The 13,616-nt window shown below is 35.0% G+C and overlaps 1 protein-coding gene across 1 annotated transcript in view; it reads right to left on the bottom strand.

Annotated features, from left to right (window-relative positions):
• Positions 1–13,616, bottom strand: part of LOC141450169 (secretion-regulating guanine nucleotide exchange factor-like) — an 84,292-nt gene that overhangs the window by 16,857 nt on the left and 53,819 nt on the right. The window lies entirely within an intron of this gene.

Below are 13,616 nucleotides of genomic sequence, written 5' to 3'. Positions count from 1 at the left end.
GATTTTATTTAATGGTTAATATGAGAAATTTATAGTAAAGTATGTTAGGCGGTTAAGAGACTAGACCCGCAATGCTAAGGTGTATTGTTGGTTTAGTGGGTTCGATTCCCCAAGTATAGGCCTTGGATTTTATTTAATGGTTAAATATGAGAAATTTATAGTAAAGTATGTTAGGCGGTTAAGAGACTAGACCCGCAATGCTAAGATGAATTGTTGGTTTAGTGGGTTCGATTCCCCCGGTGTCTAGGTCTTGGATTTTATTTAATGGTTAATATGAGAAATTTACAGTAAAATATGTTTGCTAGTCGCCTCCGTCCACGACCACCTAATTTGGTAATTCGATGTAAAGCTAGCCTGAAAAAATAGGCAATTACTTTACTCATTTTTTTTCTTAGTTTTTTAAAGGCACTTGCGGGTTAAAGATGGAGATACTTCTTCTGAAGTGCCACTATTGTTCATTGTACTGCAATGCTTTCCTGCATAGTAATAATAAGAATCAAAATCGATTGTGTCAGTTTTCGTGTTTAATTTTTTTTTTCGACTTACATGAAATCAAAATCTCTACACTAAATGGATTAAGCCACCTCTGATTATGGATGAAAGTCCATTACAATAAGTTTAAGTGCTACGATTGGTAAAAGCATTTATATTATCAATTAACCAACTTATCGATTATTATTATTTTTACAATTCTCCCCCCCCCCCGAATTCACGTAACACCAACGTTCAGCGAAACACACTCTTCGAGGAATTATTGCCTTAGAAACCAAATGGAAGATAGTTCCACAATTCTACAAATAATCTTCAACATTCGCCAAGGTCTTTAGACACCAGATTAACTTGTATTAAAAATAGAACTGTGATAAGACAGATCTAGGAATCTCTGCTTAAGATACGAGATATCTACAGTTTTTCTGTTCTTTATTTAATTTTAAATATCCTTATCGCTTTTTATCTATTTAATCTTTTTAATTACCTCTGAGCAAAATTTTCAAAAGATAATGGACATACGTAAATATTCAAAGAAGAAATGGTGGCTGATTGTTACAGAGTCCTGAGTCAGGATAAGATAATCGGTAATTCCCCAAGATCAGGGATCTTATCTTCTATAATCCAATAAATTCACAGAATTGAAGGGGGGAATTTACATAATCATTAAAGGGATTAAGAAGTCAAACTATTAAAGTAATACCTATTTTTTTTAGGCAGCCTTTACATCCAACTACCAAATTAGGTGTCGTGGACGGAGGAGACTAGCAAACATACTTTACTATAAATTTCTCATATTAACCATTAAATAAAATCCAAGGCCTAGTCACTGGGGAATCGAACCCACTAAACCAACAATACATCTTAGCATTGCGGGTATAGTCTCTTAACCGCCTAACATACTTTACTATAAATTTATCATATTAAACATTAAATAAAATCCAAGGACTAGACCTGGAGAATCGAACCCACTAAACCAACAATACATCTTAGCATTGCGGGTCTAGTCTCTTAACCGCCTAACATACTTTACTATAAATTTCTCATATTAACCATTAAATAAAATCCAAGGTCTAGACCTGGGGAATCGAACCCACTAAACCAACAATACATCTTAGCATTGCGGGTCTAGTCTCTTAACCGCTCGGCTACCGTGGCGCCTAAGTCAAACTATTATTGCGAAAAAAAAAACTTCACAAGTTGAGTAAAGTGCATTATTTGATAAATTAAGGAATAAGCTTGATCCTTTACATGAAAGATATTGATCATTTAAAAATATGTGGCAGGAGGTTTCCAATTTGTTTGGTAATTAAACGCAACTCTCTCAAAATTACCAAATAATTATTAAACCTTCTTATTTGTAACAGATGTAAAATTATTTTTTAGCCATTTTGTGTATGCTTGAGAACATCTAAAGCTCTTAACATTTGATTTTTCTTAGAAAAATCACTCGGAAAACGACTTATTTTCCGATATTAAGAAAAATACTAGCATTACTGCCTTGGCAATATTTTTAATAGAAAGGGGTTGAAAAAATACATAAAACTGACCTATCGCGTGCTCTTCTTTCTCTTTGATAACAAGTTAAAAAATTGAAATATGATCAATAAATACCAGGTTTTGAAATGGCCTAGCACCTTTAAGATTTTGAAGATATCGTATAGCGGTTTCCGGTTTCTTTCACAACTTTTTATACTCTTTAAAACTGTGTATATGAAAACGGGGGTCAACTGCGAACTTTAAAACTGTGCATATGAAAATGGGGGTCAACTGCGAACTCTCACTTTTGGTCGTGCGTCAGCCGCGTATGCGGGCAGAAATCTCAAATCAAGTCACATATTCTGAAACTAGAGGTGATGGGCAACAAATTTTGCCTCTACCATTTTTTGCTCAGATTAACCGTTTAAGCATGAAATGCATTTGAACCGTCTTAAAATGAACACCCTGTATAGTATATATATACATACATATATACGAAATGAAATAAACTGCACGATATTCTATTAAGAACACAGCAAGAACTGCACGTGACTTGGTCACGTGAGCGGCACGTGATCAGTACATGATCAACTTCCTGCCCACAAAACTCTCTCTCTACATTTACCGCAACCATATAATTAGATGTATATGTGTTTTCCTATGTGGGGCCTACTAGTCACAAATACATGCACACTTGGAATTCTGTGAAAATTAAGGAAAATTAAGGACACGAGGTGGTTAAGAGACTATACCTGTAATGCTAAGATGTATTGTTGGTTTAGTGGGTTTGATTACTGGTGTCTAGGCCTTGGATATTATTTAATGGTTATTATGAGAAATTTATAGTAAAGTATGTTAGGCGGTTAAGAGACTAGACCCGCAATGCTAAGATGTATTGTTGATTTAGTGGGTTCGATTCCCCCGGTCTAGGCCTTGGATTTTATTTAACTAAATCTCTTAAGTAACTAGATGACACCATTCCCCCCTCCCTCACAATTACCACATTTAAAAATTGTATAGCTCCATCAAAACAATTTGTTTTCCACTTTTAAATTATTACAAAAGACATAAATTAGTTAAAATTTATGAAATTAGTTAACAATGATTCATGTACCTTTTTTTCTATTTCAATATAATGATTATTTATTTTTATTACAGTAAATCTATTACAAAACAATTCAAGGATAAATCCATAAAGTATTGGATAATTATTTTTTATGACAGATTCCCTTTTTTTTACATTAATTCTTTGCTAACGCCTGACAAAAGATTAGATTTCCACGTGGGGTCATTCACGTGTGGTCAGTCGTCCACGTGTGGTCAGTCGTTCACGTATGGTCAGTCATCCACGTGGATTAGGGCTCCGTGGTTATGGATCGTCTCGACATATTAATTTTATTTTTATTTTTATGATTTAAGGCGCACCAACATCTGAGGTTATTGGCGCCCGGAGCGTTTTTTTTCAATGCACTGCCGGTCTCTGGACAGTGTTCTCTCGTTTCAGACAACACTGTGACCATCACTGCGAACAGTGAGCTGTAAGAAACTTCCTAAGAGAAAATCTAAGGGTCAGCTAATTATTGTAAAGCTAATATGTGTTGCGGTACTGGATCCGATTCCCGGTCTTAGGTCTTGGATTTTATTTAATGGTTAATAAAAGGAATTTACAGTAAAGTATGTTTGCTAGTCGCCTCCGTCCACGACACCTTGAACTGGTAGTTGAAGGTAAAGCCCGCCAGAAAAAATAGGCAATTACTTTACTTTTCTTAACGTCCGTGAACGGGGGGCGGAAGCTTATACTTTACTATAAACAATTTTTTCTAACAAATAAAAAGTAGTCAAACGCTGGATTCGAATTGGGGATCTTCCACTTACAAAGCCACGCTCTTGACCACTAAACCATCACCCGTCCTTCGAACATGAGCATAAAACCACTAGAGATAGAACTATTTAGATACTTAATCATTTAAAATTAAATTTAATAACTACATTAAGGATAGGGATACAGCTGATTGGTTAGCGAATACTGGATTCCAATGCGGAGATCGCAGGATCGAATCCAGCTGGCTGGCCGTTAGATTTTTTTTTTTTCTTTCTAAGAACAAAAAATAAATAAATAATTACAGAAATCAGAAGGGAGCGATTTTAAACAAGGAACGTTAAATAATTAGTGCTAACTCACAAGATATGGACGTTAAAGGAAGTAAAATGAAGAGCAACAAGATTGGAACTTGTTTTAATTAAAACGATCTAAGAAGCTGTGTAACTGCTAACAACCCAGACCAAATAGTAACCCATAGCGACCGGGCCATCTGAATTTGTTTATCATTTTATTTAATTTATTTATTTAATGATTCATGATTTAATAACTTAATGCTATTTTTAGGTTAACTTTTTATTTTAAAGCAATAGTTTCTGACAAAGCCCATTAAAAATAAAAATTAACAATTAGTACCTTAATTGAATGATTTTCGCAACTTTCTGAGACTTTTTCGTAAATCAATAACTTCTTCAATCAATAATTTCGTAAATTAGGTAAATCAGGTAAGTTCGTAAATTATGTAAATCAATCACTTCGTAAATTTCATAAATCAATAACTTCTTAAATCAATAAGTTCGTAAATTACGTAAATCAATAAATTCTTAAATCAAAAAGTTTGCAAATTATGTAAATCAACTACTTCGTAAATTTCGTAAATCAATCAAATCGTAAATTTCATAAATCAATAAGTTCATAAATTGCGTAAATCAAAAAATTATTAAATCAATCAAATCGTAAATTTCATAAATCAATAAGTTCATAAATTGCGTAAATCAAAAAATTCTTAAATCAATAAGATCGTAAATTACGAGTATGTAAATCAATCACTTCGTAAATTTCGTAAATCAATCACTTCGTAAATTTCATAAATCAATAACTTCTTAAACCAATAAGTTCCTAAAATACGTAAATCAATCACTTCGTAAATTTCGTGAATCAATCACTTCGTAAATTTCGTGAATCAATCACTGTGCAAATTACTTAGATCAATAACGTCGTAAATTTTGTAAATGAATAACTTCGAACATTTTTTTTTTTTTTTTTTTTTTTTTTTTTTTTTTTTGAAGGAAAATTCGTCATGGTCAATACTCTCTGAGAATTAAAATATATGAGTACATCGGAATGGAGTTTTCCAGACCGCTTTTCTTTTTTTTTAAATTATATTCAAAAATTTTCCAATTTTATTTTAAGGCGCGCCTACATTTGAGATCATTCGCAGCCGGGTGTATTTTTTTTTTTTTTTTCAGACCAGCAGCTGTATTGAAACTCGGGATCTCCGCGTAGGAGCCAACCCATTGGGCTAATTCCTTACCCACGCTCATATCAATAACCCTATAAATCAACAGGAAGTTAATAAAACTGTTTTTTATCGTTTGAATTGTTTTAATGATTATTGAAATTCTCGTCACAAGAGGCTAAGGTTCAATAACCATTACTGTCTAGAACAAGTTTATTTTTTAAGACTGGCATTTCAAGCACTCTTCAATTATCAAATATTATATAATCTTAAATTTATAAAAAACATTTAGACGGTGTTGATTTATGAAATTTAGACTAGTTGTACACGCAAGCAGACTTTTTGACTTAAAATTTATTTGCAACCGTACAAGTCTATATACATTTTTTTTAAATATACATTTATAGATAAATATTTGATTGTAGCACAGAGTTAGCTCAGTGCTACAACAAGGACGACATGATGAGAGAAACTAGCCAGAGCTGGAACTCTCTAGGAACTAGGTTGGAGGTTGGGAAACAATGAGATCACGTGGCCAACACCAGATGGGACAATGGTGGATGTAGTGATTGAGCTACGGGGGATTTTTAGGTGATCGGAAAGAGTTTTGCTGTGGAAATTTAGGGAATCGAGTGTGGATTAACACTTAGGGAGAATATTAAGATCGTAATGGTGGGTGCGGTTTTTAGTCATACAATGGGTGCGTTAAAGATTCGGCGGAGGATTTTTTGCACTGGAAAGATTGGGGATAGGTTGGATTTTGGATGGTTTGGCGTAGCTCCCACAATTCTGCTCCTCATACAGGTAGTCCACGGGTTACGACGGTCTCGAGTTACGACGTTTCGTGGTTACGACTCCCATTTACCGTACAGTACTGTACAGTAGTATGGATAGCCCGCGAACTACTATACGTGTTTTGGTGTGCAGCGGCCACGAGACCGAGGAAGACTGCGTCACCAGCATCCCAGTACGCCATTAACATCGTTGCCATGACCACGTTTTGCCCTTCATTATGGCTCCCAAACGTAAGGCAGACTCTTCTGATGGCAGTGCATCGAAGAAAAGTAAAGCCAACACCATGGAAGTGAAATTAGATATCGTAAAGTACACTACTGTTTTTTATTACTGTTTTATTTCATTATTAAACGTACTGTACAGTATTTTATACGTGTTTTTTGATACTTAAGTAGGGTACTGTGTTAGGATAGGCTAAGTGCTTACAGTACTGTACTGTTATTATGGTAATACTTTTTTTTTTTTAATGATTTAAGGCGCGTCAACATCTAAGGTTACTGGCGCCCGGAGCTTTTTTCAGTGCACAGCCCCGGCCTCCGGTCAGTGTTCTCTCGTTACAGACAACACTGTCTATCAACGGACAGTGAGCTGTAAGAAGCTCCTAGGAAGAGAAAATCTAAGTGTCAGCAGCTGGATACGAAACCGGGACCTCCGCGTGGGAGTCCAGTTCGCTAACCGCACAGCTAATCCTTTCCCTTTATTATTATAGTAATACAGTACTGTATTGTACAGTATATGGTACAGTTTACGTATGTTCCGACTTACGCCAAAAAAAAAACGGTTTACGCCGCCGCGTAGGAACGGATCAACGTCCGTAAGTCGAGGACTACCTATAGTCCATATTGGTTGTAGTTTTGTAAAGTGTAAGTATGTTTTGAAAGTTCATGGAGGATTTCTGTCCAAGGAACCCCCTTAACAGTCCGTACGTCTGTTCAGTTCTTGTCTTCTAAGTCTTAGAACCTTTACGTTATTTAATTTACTTTACTTTTTTTAGTATTGGTTGGATTGTTGGGCTTCTCTTTAAGGCCACTTTTCATTGTAATGTGTACGATTTTACAGACTATGAGCATCAAGTATGGGTCAAATGAGTTCGAAGAATATTAATGAGTTCAAACCTTGAGAATAGAAATAAAGTCGTGCAAGTGGATGAGTTCACATCATATATTTTTTGGTTACATAACAAGCTTTATCGTCGTTGTTATTGTAACATTTATTGCGGTTATTATCTGGTAATTTAGCTCCCAGTTGTTTAACTTCCGTTGTTTAAAATGACGAACAAACAAAAGGACAAAAACAAACATAATAATAAGAATCATTTGGAAAACTATTTGCGTTTTTCGAAAAGAATGAATAACAAGTGAATAAAAATAAAAATTTGGGCTGAAACTCGCACGGCTTCCTGTTACTAAGCAGTTTACGTGATAAGCACACTACTTCCTGTTACTAAGCAGTTTACGTGATAAGTACACGACTACCTGTTACTAGAATTCTTGAAAGTTCCTTTCTAAAAACTACTCTGAATAGTAAAGATTTTATTTTATGTTTTAAATGTTTAAGTATTTATAAAAATCGCTTATAAAATCGTGTCTGTTGAACTTTTGATTATCACGTGTTGATTATAAAAAATAAAAGAATGAACAATTTGATTTATCATTTCTTAGAGATTTTATAATCAATTTTATCAGCAGCATACTTATTGTAAACAATTAAAAAAATAATTGATTAACGCCTTATCAGTTAAATAATTTATTTTCCGTCTAGTTTGTCTTTTTTTTTTTTCTAATACATTTTGATCAATTTTAGATTTTTGTGCATCTTCAGAGATGGGACAGACTGCTAATGTTTTTCTTTAACAGTTGCGTAGGGCTGTTATAGTCTTCGCAAATTAGTATAACTAAAGATTAATATTAAAGTAAAGTAATGCCTGTTTTTTGAGGAACGCTTTACATCCAACTACCTAATTAGGCGCCGTGAACAGAGGCGACTAGCCAACATACTTTACTGTAAATTTCTTATATTAATCATTAAATAAAATCCAACGCCTGGAGACCGGATATCGAACCCACTAAACCAACAATACATCTTAGCTTTGCGGGTCTAGTCTCTTAACCGCCTAACATACTTTACTATTAAATTTCTCATATTAACCATTAAATAAAATCCAAAGCCTAGACACCGGGGAATCGAATCCATTAAACCAACAATACATCTTAGCATTGCGGGTCTAGTCTCTTAACCGCCTAACATACTTTACTATAAATTTCTCATATTAACCATTAAATAAAATCTAAGACCTAGACACCGGTAATCGAACCCACTAAACCAACAATACATCTTAGCATTGCGGGTCTAGTCTCTTAACCGCCTAACATACTTTACTATTAAATTTCTCATATTAACCATTAAATAAAATCCAAAGCCTAGACACCGGGGAATCGAATCCATTAAACCAACAATACATCTTAGCATTGCGGGTCTAGTCTCTTAACCGACATACTTTACTATTAAATTTCTCATATTAACCATTAAATAAAATCCAAAGCCTAGACACCGGGGAATCGAACCCACTAAACCAACAATACATCTGAGCATTGCGGGTCTAGTCTCTTAACCGCCTAACATACTTTACTATTAAATTTCTCATATTAACCATTAAATAAAATCCAAAGCCTAGACACCGGGGAATCGAATCCATTAAACCAACAATACATCTTAGCATTGCGGGTCTAGTCTCAACCGCCTAACATACTTTACTATTAAATTTCTCATATTAACCATTAAATAAAATCCAAGGCCTAGACACCGGGGAATCGAACCCATTAAACCAACAATACAACTTAGCAATGCGGGTCTAGTCTCTTCACCGCCTAACGTAATTTACTATAAATTTCTCATATTAAACATTAAATAAAATCCAAAGCCTAGACCTGGGGAATCGAACCCACTAAACCAACAATACATCTTAGCATTGCGGGTCTAGTCTCTTAACCGCTAGGCTACTGTGGCGCCTACCAATACGAAGTTTACAGAATAGCCTAGAAGCCATTTCCTGGGAAGTGGTCTATCCATTGAATTAAGGGGCACTTCCGGTGGGAGAATTATCTTCAACTAGAGATAATTTGATCCTCTCCCCCTTAACAGCGCTTTAAAGATTGAATCGAACCTTAAAGAAATAAAATGGGCAGTTTACTGATAATCTACTCCGCCACCTTCTTTCAGAGATACCCTGAATCGAGTTTTCCGGTGAAAATGTTGCAAATATAAGTAAGTTGTGAGCTCGATGTGTTGGAAAAATCTTTTCAGTTAAGAAAAAAAAAAGAAAAATCACTTTCAGGTCAGCAGCTGATTTCCTACAAATTACGTAATTTAAAACCCCTGCATCTAAATTTTAATAAAATTGTCTGAATAGTAAGACACGTCACACACAGAAAAAAAAAAAATTGCGGAAGAAAGCCTAACCACTCCCCCACACTTCCAGAGGTGACCTTGGTTGGTAATTTTCCGGGAAAAAATGGTATTTAAACAAAATTTTGAAGATATACACACAGACAAATTAGTTTAAAGAAAATCGCTGGCGCCGTTAAGTGGAAGGGGAAAATTGGAAAATTAAAACAATGATACTTCCGGTTTTACGATCTTGGGAAAAAAGAAAAACACTTTCACGTCCTACTTTTTCCGCCACAGCAAAACATCAAATTTGAATTTTACGTAATTTTTTGTTTTTTTAGTTTTTAAAGGTTACAATGGTTACGGATAGACCGACAGACAGACTAAAACGTACAAACGGTTCAATCTGCCAAAAAAAACACTTCTTTTCCTGTCCCTGTGGGCCATAAAGAAGGATATTTCCGGTTTAAAAATCGAAAATCAACACGATTATGATTATTATAAAAAGAAAATTAAAAAAAATAATACATAAAATAAAAATTAATTACCTAACTTCCTTTAAGTAGACGCAAAGACAGGAAGCGCCAAATTTCCAGAATTTCCGGACCCAAAGAAAAAAAAAGTAAAAAAAGGACGCAGAAAAATTAGACGAATTCGTTCTCAATAAGAAGCGTTCACAGTCTTACTAAGTAATGGACACCGAGTCAATGAAAACCTTCTAGCAGGGGAGGTTATCGCCGGTTATCATTCCTTCCCCCACTACGAACTGAATTGTTGAATTTGTTTTTGTTAATTTTAATTTGCGTAATTTTCCATTAAGAATTTGGGATGATTATTATTCCAAATTATTATCTGAAATGTTTGTTTGTTATTCCACTCAAGCAGATGAAATTATTGTTATCGTCAACATTTTCTATTCCTATTGTTACCGGAAATATGCTTTGTGAGCCTTCGAGAGTATGAAAGAGTATTTTTTTATTGCCAATTTTATCAGGCAAGCTTTACGTTTAGCTTTAGGTATCATGAACGGAGGCGACTAGCAAACATACTTTCCTATAAATTTCTTTTATTAACCATTAAATAAAATCCAAAGCCTAAGACCGGGAATCGAACCCACTAAACCAACAATACATCTTAGCATTGCGGGTCTAGTCTCTTAACCACCTAACATACTTTACTACAAATTCCTCATATTAACCATTAAATAAAATCCAAGGCTTAGACACTAAGAATCGAGCCCACTAAACCAACAATACATCTTAGCATTGCGGGTCTAGTCTCTTAACCGCCTAACATACTTTACTATAAATTTCTCATATTAACCAGTAAATAAAGTCCAAGGCCTAAGACCAGGGGAATCGAACCCACTAAACCAACAATACATCTTAGCATTGCGGGTCTAGTCTCTTAACCGCCTAACATACTTTACTATAAATTTCTCATATTAACCAGTAAATAAAGTCCAAGGCCTAAGACCAGGGGAATCGAACCCACTAAACCAACAATACATCTTAGCATTGCGGGTCTAGTCTCTAAGGGTACGTTTACAACGGAGCTGTGAGCATAGATGATAGCAGAGATGATAGGAGTGATGCATCAGCGCTTAAAGAAAAACATAATACATTCAAATGTGAGCGAGCTCAACGAAGCTGCGACTAGTGACTCATACGCGCTGCTATAAACGAGCATAGATGATAGCAGGGATGATAGGAGTGATGCATAGCGCTTAAAGAAAAACATAATACATTCGAATGTGTGCGTGCACAACAAAGCTGCGACTAGTGAGTGACTCGTACGCGCTGCTATAAACGAGCATAGATGAGAGAATTAAATATTTCATTTTTTCTGCTAGCTGAACTCCAGTACCGCAGCTTCAAAATGGACGTAGAAAAATTAATTAGTGCTGTCTTTACTCATTATTTTTTATTATTATTTTCTTTTAAACAATATTTGGTTTTTAAATCGTGAAGAGACTTACCTGGAACCCCCGTACGAGACTTAAACGTACCGAACTAAACAAACGATACAAACTTCTAGCCAGACTACTCGACAAACGCTCAAAACTCTCACTACAGAAGAAACGACGACTCTATACAGCTCTTCTCACACCAATATGGACTTACGGACTCGAACTTTACGGAACAGCTAAAAAATCCAATATCAATAGACTGCAAACTCTCCAATCTAAAATACTCCGCCGCATAGTAGACGCTCCATTCTATGTTAGCAACCACACAATACATACAGATCTCCAAATTCCACTCATCTCCGAACTTGCCAAAATCCGATATAAAAATTTTCACCAAAAACTCTCGTTTCATCCCCCAACCCTTTAGCTGCGAACTTATCTTCAATTACGCTACCCTCCAATCCTCGAAGGCGGCTGAAGCGCCGTTGGCCCCGTGACCAACTGGGTGACTAATGGCTGCCATCACTGGATGACCGTCATTCACGTCTGACACGTTACTGATTATCCACTCATCACATTTACCTATTGTACCCTGCAGGTACAGGTGTAAATCTCATTAAAAGGATAAATAAAAAAAATCGTGCTTACATTTATTTTTATACGTATTTATTTGTTTTTTCTCAATAAAACCATTACCTCAGAGTAATCACTAGTTTTTCTTCTATGGTTATAGGATTTCCATGTTCAATTTTTCCGTTTTCTTAATTCGAATTTGGGTGGACCCAATTCTTACATATTCCAAAAAAAAAAACGATCCGGATAATTTCTAAGTTCCTTATATAAATAGTGAAATTCGCCCAAAGTACTTCGTTTTTTATTTATGGGATGTACATGATATTTTCTAAAGCGTTTTTTCTTTAAAATATACCATTTCGTTGCTGCTGAACATAAAAACTCTTCTTCACTACTCGACATGTTGCATGTATCACAGCTCCGTTGTGCACACTAATCAGCGATTATATTTTACTCTTATCACTTATCATCTCTGTTATCATCTATACTCACAGCTCCGTTGTGAACGTACCCTTAACCGCCTAACATACTTTACTATTTTCTCGTATTAACCATTAAATAAAATCCAAGGTCTAGACCTGGGTAATCGAACCCACTAAACCAACAATACATCTTAGCATTGCGGGTCTAGTCTCTTAACCGCCTAACATACTTTACTATTTTCTCGTATTAACCATTAAATAAAATCCAAGGCTTAGACAATGGGGAATCGAACCCACTAAACCAACAATACATCTTAGCATTGCGGGTCTAGTCTCTTAACCGCCTAACATACTTTACTTTTTCTCGTATTAACCATTAAATAAAATCCAAGGCTTAGACACTGGGAATCGAACGCACTAAACCAACAATCTATTCGTTTTTTCGTCGCTCCACTACACTCTCCCGCCTCAAAACGGAAATGCATTCATTTCCTCTTTTCTTCTTTCTTTTTCAAACCCAAATTTAACCAAAATTTCAATGAGGGTAGATGTGAACCGTAACAGCTTGCCTATCCATTTATGGTGCCCAGTTTGAACACACTTCTTTAAAAAAAAAAATAACGTAATTTTGACAGTAAACTGAAATTTGTTTTTCATATTTTAAATTATCATGATTTTTAAAAAACCTAACCGATTTCAAAAAATTTTTTTGTGTTTTTTTTAGGAGCTCAAATACTATAAAAATATGCAAAAAAAAATATAACGTTCCATTTGAAAAAACAAAAAATCTCGAGATACAGGGGTTTAAAAAAATGGGTTAATCACTGAAAATAAACTAGACTAAAAATAATTAAATATGTGTTTTCTATTATTTCGAAATTTCCCGCCGTTTAAGAAAAAAAAATTGGGCGGAGCATATAACTCTGGTCACCCTGTATAAACAACTGTACCACCGGATGCAGTCTTATGTAAATGATGAGTTTAGTGAGGATATAATTAAAGGAATATTTAAAGTAAAAGGTGAGTTGTATAGTTTGAACTACCAGCCCTGTCGCCGAAATTTCGTATTTACATGTTCATTCATTCATTCATTCATTCATTTATCCATTCATTCATTCATTCATTCATTCATTCATTCATTCATTCATTCATTCATTCATTCATTCATTCGTTCATTCATCCATTCATTCACAGTAACATTCTATCTCTTTCTCACGGCTTACTTCTCCCTCAGTATCTTGTCTTATATCCACCATATCGCTCTCCTCTCTTCAATAATCCCCT

The sequence above is a fragment of the Rhodnius prolixus genome, unplaced genomic scaffold (genome assembly GCF_049639745.1).
Source record: "Rhodnius prolixus isolate KJV_2025 unplaced genomic scaffold, Rpr scaffold_2, whole genome shotgun sequence".
Classification (NCBI taxonomy): domain Eukaryota; kingdom Metazoa; phylum Arthropoda; class Insecta; order Hemiptera; family Reduviidae; genus Rhodnius; species Rhodnius prolixus.
This window is presented reverse-complemented; position numbering and strand designations above follow the sequence as displayed.